Below are 10,474 nucleotides of genomic sequence, written 5' to 3'. Positions count from 1 at the left end.
GTTCAATTCTAGTCTTCTTTATGTTAATTAACTACATGTATGTTTCTGGAATAAACAATTCATTGCTTTGTTAGTCAATTCCATAGATGAATATAGTTTCTTATATATTTTAAATCTAAATCAATCAGGCAAATATAATATTGTCAATTATAATATCAGTTTCCACAAGTCATGACCCTTTCCCAGAAAAGGAATAGCCTAAATTTCAGAATTAGGTAGACTCCTAGTAGCCTGCCTGAACCTCCAAAACCATTCCCTCTAAATTCAGTAAAATCTCTTTCTTGAAAAGGAGAAAGTTTGGGGGAACTATTTTGGGATTCATATAAGAATCCATTGCAAATGCTATATATCTCTGAAGCCTTAAAAATCTGATTTCTAAGAATACATGGTTTGAATTTCCTTTGTGATTTAACTGTATACTAATTTATCTTCCTAATCTGAGAAAATCACTAAATAGAAGATTCTTAAAAATAAGCCTATGGGAAGTAAGAAATGATAAGCTGATTGATTTTTTAAGAGCTTGGAAAGAAATATATGAGACATTAAAGAATGAAACAAGTAGAACTAATAGAACATTTTATACAGTTAACAAATTTAACAATTCAATAATAATTTGTGAATGGTCACTTCCAGAGACTGAGAAATGGAAACATGAAAGACATAATCTATGTCTTTTGCTGGATGTTGCCTTCTATGGTGTGGGGAGGAGATGAATGAAAAATAAAATTAAATAAAAAATAAGACAAAATTGAAACAGTTATTTAGTGTTAAAACTGTGTCTAGGTCATTCTGTAAACACATTGCTTCATGTATTTATTTTTCTGAATTAGTCATTGTCTAAATCACTAGAATCAGCTTCTTCTCTTGAGTATCATGCTGATGTTACCTAGCAAAAAATAACCAAAAATGTTTAAATGGAGAAAGCGTAATATGATTCTTGAATTAACTAACCTGGGTTCAAATGACACTTCTGAGGATTACTAGCCAATTTAACTTAGGCTAGTTACTTAGTCTCTATGAGCCTCAAATTCTCCATCTCTAGAGTGACATGTTTAAACTATAAGGCTTTTGAGGACTATTACAAATTTAAATCTTTAATATCAATTTTTTAGTCCTGAAATTATTTTGTTTTTTCAGATTATACTAATCACTATCAAATATTTAGAAATATTCATTAGAAATGTTATTAAGTTTCATCACTTCTATTCCTGACTCTCTCAAATATTATCTTCCCCTTCTTGAAATTGCTTATTTCTAACCAAAGTATATGTTCTATCTCTCTTTGCAAGGTCAACTCCTGGGCTACATAAACTTCTTTATCTTTATCCCCAGCATTTTGCAATATGTCTTTGTATATAGCAGGTGCTTAATAAATGTATTTTTCATGAATTTAATCCTTACTATCTCCATTAAAAGAAATTAGTCAGAAGTGGTAATGCTTAGATCCATTTAACAATTTATTAAATCAAAATGGTTAGTCTAAAACAATGACCAGAGTAGGGAACAGTAATCTGGAAATCTATCACTTAAAAAAAAACCTGATGACTCTTCTAAGGAAACATCCTCTATAAAACAGCTTGCCAAGTCTATGGTTTCAAATAATGTTCCCCCAGTGGTTTGGTTCAGGTCTTCTATACATGCTTCAAGAAGTGATAGGAGTATGTTAGTAGCACTAGGACTATTATGCAATTTTCCTTTCTATAATTGTATCAATAGAGGAGGTAATAAATATAATTTAGTAGATTGTATTGAGAAGTGACCAGTAAAGCTGCTTAACTAGCAAAAGCTCTGAAAACAGAAAGGGTGCATGTGTGAGTGGTTGGAAGAAGGAATAAATCACTTTCACTTAACAGTAGGAAGTAAAATTACATCTGTCATATGCCACAGAGGCTTAAATTTTATAAAGCCATTTTTTTCTGAAATACTTGAAAATTTTTTAAAGCCTAACACTGAAGAAAATACTACTACGGTGACAAAAATATCTTATAATAAGCAAGATAAGATAACATTAAAATGCATTTTTCTAACTAGCATTATTTTTGTTATTATGGACTATTTGCAATTTAAAGAAAATGCTCAATGAGATGCAACATATGATGGGTTATAAGAGGATAATATGGCACTGATGCTTTGTTATTCTCTTATAGGTCAGCAACTTAAGCAAGTTCCCAGGGCCAATAAATTCTTTTTTTTTAAATGATCATGCACCAGATTTAGTTTTTGTTTATATAATGGATGCCAAATTACTGTTTTCCCATTGGCAACTAATAAAAGAACCAGCTTGAAGGAAAAAGGAGTACTTTTTCTTTAGCCAACCCAAGAAATATTGCATAATATTCTTTGGCCATCTTCTTTACTTCAATCTTGCCTCTTGTTATACCTCTTGAAATAAAACCAGGACCATACCTTGTACAAATTAATTATTTTAGCTACCAATTGTTCAGTATATCACATGGTCCACTCGACTTAGCCTTAGAAATATTGTCTAGTCTACACCAATCATCAACTTGCCATATGTCCTGCCCCTTTGTTTGCAGCCCAAGAACAATAATGAAACCATCACTATCATTACTACTAGAAAGGGCATATAAATCAATTCCTTTATGGCTTCATTCACCATTTCTGTGACTTTTTGAACCAAAATATTCCTCTGTAGCCATCGTTCATGTTATTTGTTATTTCCCACATGAAAAGGAAAGTTCTTTGAGGGCAGAGACTAGCCATCTTTTGTATGTGTATCCTCAGTGCTTTTCACAGCACTTGGCACATAATGATTTATTCATTTCCTTATTTATCCATTCATTTATTCTTTCATTTGGCTACCATTTTATCAATGGTACATCCTCACCCATTTTTCCTAACAGAGACCTATGCCATTTGTCTTTTTTTTAACCCTTACCTTCGTTCTTTTAATCAATACTGTGTATTTGTTCCATGACAGAGGAGGGATAAAGGCAAGGCAATAGGAGTTAAGTGATCTGTCCAACTTCTTATATTTAGGAAGTGTCTGAGTTTAGATTGGAACTAAGGATCTTCTATCTCTAGGCCTATTTATCAATTCACTGAACCATTTAGCTGTCCCCACTCTATTTGTCTTAATATACTATTCTCATTGTTGTTATTTTGTGATGCAACAATTTTTTTTTCATTGATAGGAAGAAAGTGTCCTGAATTGCCCCTAGAAAATAACAAAGATTTAAAAAATAACACTAAGATTATTCCTGAAACAAGAACCCATCTTTAAAAAGATGTTTAGAATATAGCAACAGAGTAAGGAGCAGCTGCTCGATCTCTCCTAACCGAAGCATACAGGACTCCTCAAGGGGACATAAAAACGAATCCAGATGAATGAAGGAACGCCACAACAAGGCGCAGCATTGAAGGTACGTGGAATTGGGGCATTTCCACACTATAAAGGAGTGAAACAGCTCTCACTAAAATGCGAGAGGAAGAAGCCCATTCACCCCCACACACACACCACACACAACACCAAGGCCAACGCACAAGAGTGAAAACAGGATTGGGGCAACCAGTAAATCACTAGCAGCCCCAGGGCTTGTACCTGGGAGCTGCAAGATGTGGGACCCCAAGTGGCTGGGGGGCACGCACGGGCTTTCCAGAGCTTCTACCCGGGTGAAGGCATTGCCCTAGGCGCAGACAAAGATCTCGAAAGCAGGGACTTTCCCAAGTGTATGTGCGGGTGAAGGCATTCCCCTGGGTGCAGACAAAGATCTCGAACGCAGGGACTTTCCCCAGCATCTGCGGGGGTGAAGGCAGTGCCCTAGGCACAGACAAAGATCTCGAGCCCAGGCTTGGAACTCAAGTGGGGACCTGGTGCAGATGGGAGCACGGCTGTGGAAGCAGCCCCTGAGACTGCTGAAGGAGCCTCGGGCACAAGGGCAGACTGGGGATGACCAGGAGGCTTGACCCCGAGGACAAGGAGACCAGAGCCCTCGGGAGCTTAGAAAGCGCAGGCGGACCCTGAGTGTGAAGACAAAGCTGAAAAGGGGCAGGGCTAACAATGGCAAGCTGAGAACCCCAGAAGAAAAAGATTATCAAGAAAAACTCTGGAACACTCAACAACTTTTACACAGAGAAAATCCAAGCAACAGAGGAGGACAAACAAGAATCCAAACCTTCCCAAAAAAAAGAAAACTGATCACAAGCTATTGAAGAGTTCAAAAATGAGATGTTGAGGAAGATGGAACAGATCTGGCAAGAAAATAACATTTTAAAAGGCAGAATTCTGCAATTGTAAAGTGAGGCTCAGAAATCAAATGAACTGATAAACAAATTGAACAACCAGAAATGACTAGATTGAAAAGGAAAACCAGTCCCTAAAGGCTAGAATTGAGCAATTAGAAGTCAATGAGCTATCAAGACAACAAGAACAAATAAAACTAAGTCAAAGGACTGATAAAATAGAAGGAAACATGAAATATCTCAATGAGAAAGTGACAGACCAAGAAAACCGGTCTAGAAGAGACAATTTGAGAATCATTGGCCTTCCTGAAAAAGCAGAAATTAATAGAAACTTGGACTCCATACTTAAAGAAATTATTCAGCAAAATTGCCCTGAAGTCCTACAACAAGAGGGCAATATTGACATTGAAAGGATCCATAGATCACCTTCTACACTGGACCCAGAAAAGTCAACACCCAGGAATATAATAGCCAAATTCAAAAGCGTCCAAGTAAAAGAAAAAATCTTACAAGAAGCCAGAAAGAGCCAATTCAAATATCAAGGAGCACCAATCAGGATCACACAGGATCTGGCAGCCTCCACACTAAAAGACCGCAAGGCTTGGAATACAATATTCAGAAGGGCAAGAGAGCTGGGCCTTCAGCCACGGATCAACTACACATCAAAACTGACTATATACTTCCAGGGGAAAGTATGGGCATTCAACAAAATTGAAGATTTTCAAGTTTTTGCACAAAAGAGACCAGGACTAAATGGAAAGTTTGATATCCAACCACAAAAATCAAGAGAAACATGAAAAGTTAAATAAGAAACAGAGGGAAAAGAAAGAAAACTCATAATTTTTTAAATTTGACTCTTTAAGGGCTTAAATATGATCTATCTGTATTACTATGTGGAGAAATGCTATGTATAATTCTCTGTAGTGAACTTGATTCACTATCATAATATTCACTATTAAGCAACCAGAAGAATAATTCATAGGGAGAGGACAGGATACTAAATGGTCTAAGATGACATAGGGGGGTGAGGAAGAGGGGGGGGGGATAGCAGGGGACACCAAGAGAAATCTGTGTAAATAAGAAAAATAGGATATTCTATTACACACAAAGAGGGCATAGGAAGGAGAGGGGATAAATACTATTATAAGAAGGAGAGGAAGAGAGCATTAAGAGGGAATAACCAAACCTTACTCTCAGTGTAATTAACCCGGAGAAGGAAGAGTGGCTTTATTATCCATAGGTATAAAAAACTCTATCTAACCCTACTGAGAAAGTCAGAAGGAATAAACTAAAGGGAGCAGGGGGGTGGGGGGGTCAAAAAAGGGAGGGGAGAAAAGGGGGATGGGATTCATTAGGCCTTTAAAAACAAAAAGAGGGGAATAACAAGGGAGGGGATAGAAAGGGGAGTCACTCAAGGGAAGGGATAAGGGACACTGGCTCAAAGCAAACCACTGGTTTAAAAGGAAATAGTGCAAGAAGAAGGGGTGGGACATGGGGAGGATACAAAAATGTCAGTGAATGAACAACTGATAATTATAACTCTGAATGTGAATGGGATGAACTCACTCATAAAACGGAAGCAAATAACAGAGTGGATCAGAAACCAAAATCCTACCATATGTTGTCTACAAGAAACACATATGAGGCGGGTAAACATACACAAGTTTAAGTTAGGGGCTTGAGCAAAATCTTTTGGGCATTAAATGAGAAAAAGAAGGCAGGAGTGGCTATTATGATTTCTGACAAAGCCAAAGTAAAAATAGATATTATTAAAAAAGACAGGGAAGCTCATTACATCCTGATTAAAGGCAGTATAAACAATGAGGAAATAACACTGCTCAATATATATGCACCAAGTGGTATAGCATCCAAATTCATAAAGGAGAAACTGGCAGAGCTCAAGAAGGAAATAGATAGTAAAACCATAATAGTGGTTTATTCCTCTTTCAGTTCTAGATAAATCAAACCAAAAAATAAATAAGAAAGAGGTAAGAGAGGTGAATGAAGTCCTAGAAAAATTAGATTTAATTGATATGTGGAGAAAAATAAATAGGGACAAAAAGGAATACACCTTCTTTTCAGCTACACATGGTACATTCACAAAGATTGACCATGTAATAGGGCATAGAATCATTGCAAACAAATGCAAAACAGCAGATGTAATAAATGTAACCTTCTCAGATCATAATGCAATAAAAATAATAATTAGTAATGGCACCTGGACAAGCAAATCAAAAACCAATTGAAAATTAAACAATATGATTCTCCAAAACCAATTAGTCATAGAAGAAATCATAGAAACAATCAACAATTTCACTGAAGAGAATGACAATGATGAGACATCCTACCAAACTCTGTAGGATGTAGCCAAGTCAGTACTCAGGGGAAAATTTATATCCTTGAGTGCATATATTAACAAATTAAGGAGGGTAGAGATTAATGAGTTGGGTATGCAACTCAAAAAATTAGAAAGTGAGCAAATTAAAAATCCCCAGATGAAAACTAAATTAGAAATACTAAAAATTAAGGGAGAAATTAATAAAATCAAAAGTAAAAGAACTATTGAATTAATAAATAAGACTAGAAACTGGTATTTTGAAAAAACAGATAAAATAGACAAAGTACTGGTCAATCTAATAAGAAAAAAAGAAAGAGAACCAAATTGACAGTATTAAAGATGAACAGGGAGACCTCACCTCTAATGAAGGGAAATTAAGGCAAACATTAAGAACTATTTCGCCCAATTATATGGCAACAAATATAACAATTTAGGAGATATGGATGAATATTTACAAAAATATAAATTGACTAGATTAACAGCAGAAGAAATAGAATACCTAAATAATCCCATATCAGAAATAGAAATTGAACAAGCCATCAAAGGACTCCCTAAGAAAAAATCACCAGGACCTGATGGATTCACAAGTGAATTCTATCAGACATTCAAAGAGCAACTAATCCCAATACTATACAAATTATTTGATATGATAAGCAAAGAAGGAGTCCTACCAAATTCCTTTTATGACACAAATATGGTACTGATCCCAAAGCCAGGTAGACCAAAAACAGAGAAAGAAAACTATAGACCATTCTCCCTGATGAACATAGATGCAAAAATCTTAAATAGAATATTAGCAAAGAGACTCCAGCAAGTAATTAAGAAGATCATCCACCATGATCAGGTGGGATTTACACCAGGAATGCAAGGATGGTTCAACATTAAGAAAACCATCCACATAATTGACCATATCAACAGTCTAAAAGACAAAAATCACATGATTATCTCAATAGATGCTGAAAAAGTCTTTGACAAAATACAGCATCCATTCCTATTGAAAACACTGGAAAGTATAGGAATAGAAGGACCTTTCCTAAAAATAATAAACAGTATATACCTAAAACCATTAACAAGCATTATATGCAATGGGGATAAATTAGAAGCCTTCCCAATAAGATCAGGAGTGAAACAAGGATGCCCATTATCACCTCCATTATTCAACATAGTACTAGAAACACTAGCAATAGCAATTAGAGAAGAAAAAGAAATTGAAGGTATCAAAATAGGCAATGAGGAAACTAAGCTATCATTCTTTGCAGATGATATGATGGTATACTTAAAAATCCTAGAGAATCAACTAAGAAGCTGGTAGAAATAATCAACAACTTAAGAAAGTTGCAGGAATCAAAATAAATGTGCATAAATCATCAGCATTTCTATATATTTCCAACACATCACAGCAGCAAGAGGTAGAAAGAGAAACACCATTTAAAATCACCCTAGACAATATAAAATACTTAGGAATCTATCTACCAAAACAAACACAGCAATTATATGAAAACAACTACAAAACACGTTCCAAAGAAATAAAACTGGAGCTCAACAATTGGAAAGCCATTAATTGTTCATGGGTAGGATGAGCTAACATAATAAAAATGAACATTCTACCCAAATTAATTTACCTATTTAGCGCCATACCTATCAAATTATTAAAAAACTTCTTTACTGAATTAGGAAAAAGTATAACAAATTTCATTTGGAATAACAAAAGATCAAGAATATCAAGGGAAATGATGAAAAAAATGTGAAGGAAGGGGGCCTAGCAGTACCAGATATTAAACTATACTATAAAGCAGCAGTCATCAAAACAATATGGTACTGGCTTAGAGATAGAAGGGAGGATCAGTGGAATAGACTTGGGGTTAATGACGTCAGCAAGACAGTGTATGATAAACCCAAAGAGCCCAACTTTTGGGACATGAATCCACTATTTGACAAAAACTGCTGGGAAATTTGAAAAACAATATGGGAGATATTAGGTTTAGATCAACATCTCACACCCTACAGCAAGATAAATTCAGAATGGGTGAATAACTTGTATATAAAGAGGGAAACTATAAATAAGTTAAGTGACCACAAAATAGTATACCTGTCAGATCTCTGGGAAAGGAACAATTTTTAAAACCAAGCAAGAGTTAGAGAAAATTACAAAATGTAAATTAAATGGTTTTGATTATATTAAACTAAAAAGCTTTTGTACGAACAAAAACAATGTAGTCAAAATCAGAAGGGAAACAACAAATTGGGAAAAAATCTTTATAACAAAAAACTCTGACAGGGGTCTAATTATTCAAATATACAAGGAGTTAAATCAATTGTATAAAAATCAAGCCATTCCTCAATTGAAAAATGGGCAAGAGACATGAATAGGCAATTCTCAGGTAAAGAAATCAAAAGTATCAATAAGAACATGAGAAAGTGTTCTAAATCTCTAATAATTAGAGAAATGCAAATCAAAACAACTCTGAGGTATTACCTCACACCTAGAAGATTGGCTAAAATGAAAGAAGGGGAGAGTAATGAATGTTGGAGGGGATGTGGCAAAATTGGGACATTAATGCATTGCTGGTGGAGTTGTCAGCCGATACAACCATTCTGGCTGGCAATATGGAACTATGCTCAAAGGGCTATAAAAGAATGCCTGCCCTTTGATCCAGCCATACCATTATTGGTTTTGTACCCCAAAGAGATCATAGATAAACGACTTGTACAAAAATATTTATAGGCATGCTTTTTGTGGTGGCAAAGAACTAGAAAAGGAGGGTATGTCCTTCAATTGGGGAATGGCTGAACAAATTGTGGTATATGCTGGTGATGGAATACTATTGTGCTAAAAGGAATAATAAACTGGAGGAGTTCCAGGTGAACTGGAAAGACCTCCAGGAATTGATGCAGAGTGACAGAAGCAGAGCCAGAAGAACACTATACACAGAGACTGATATACTATGGTAAAATTGAATGTAATGGACTTCTAAACCAGCAGCAATGCAATGACCCAGGACAGTTTTGAGGAATTTATGGTAAAGAACGCTACATTCAGAGGAAGAACTGTAGGAGAGGAAACATAGAAGATAAACAATTGCTTGAACACATGGTTTGAGGTGGACATGATTGGGGATATAGACTCAAAAGGACCACAGCAATGCAACTAACAACAATTTGGAAATAGGTCTTGATCAATGACACATGTGACAACCAGTGGAAATGTGCATTTGCCATGGGTGAGGGGATAGTGGGGGGGGGGCTGAAGGGGATAGTAGGGGCATGAAGCATGTAAACATGTTAAAAATGAATATTAATAAATGTTTAAAAAAGATGTTTACATAACTCTAAGTAATAGAAAATTAAAGTTGATGATTACCAAAAAGAAAATTGAGAGACTCATAGTGGAGGGGTATGTGTGATCTTTATCCAGTAAATTGTAAACAAGGAATTATTATAAAATGATATAAAGGATGTCATCATAGAAATGTGCAATAAAAAAGACTGGTTAATCACAAGGTACCAGTCAAGTATAACTAATGGAAAACCTTAAACTACGTTGGTTCTTTCTTCATTTCAGGAGAAGTTGAGGATGATTTCCAGAAAATGGTGAACTCTTTATGGTTAATTTATGGGAGGAAACATCATGATAGTCTCACAGATTCAGAACTTGAAACAAAATAGAACTATCTCAATCAATCTCTTCATTTTACATATGAAAAATAGTGTCATAGGGAACTAAAGTGACCTTTAAATTTTTACTGAGGTGGTAAGTAGCAGAGCTGAAATTTAAACCTAGATCCTCTGACTCTAAATCCTGTGTTATTTCTATTGTTTGAGTCATGAAGCATGGATAGATATAAATGCTTATAATCTGAATTATTGAAAAATGACAACATAATTCCCTCACTGGGGCATTAGCAGAAGTATAATCATTCCATACCAGAAAGT

Source organism: Gracilinanus agilis, chromosome 2 (genome assembly GCF_016433145.1).
Source record: "Gracilinanus agilis isolate LMUSP501 chromosome 2, AgileGrace, whole genome shotgun sequence".
In the NCBI taxonomy this organism is placed as follows: Eukaryota; Metazoa; Chordata; class Mammalia; order Didelphimorphia; family Didelphidae; genus Gracilinanus; species Gracilinanus agilis.
The sequence above is the reverse complement of the archived record's forward strand: the minus strand, read 5'-3'. Positions refer to the sequence as shown.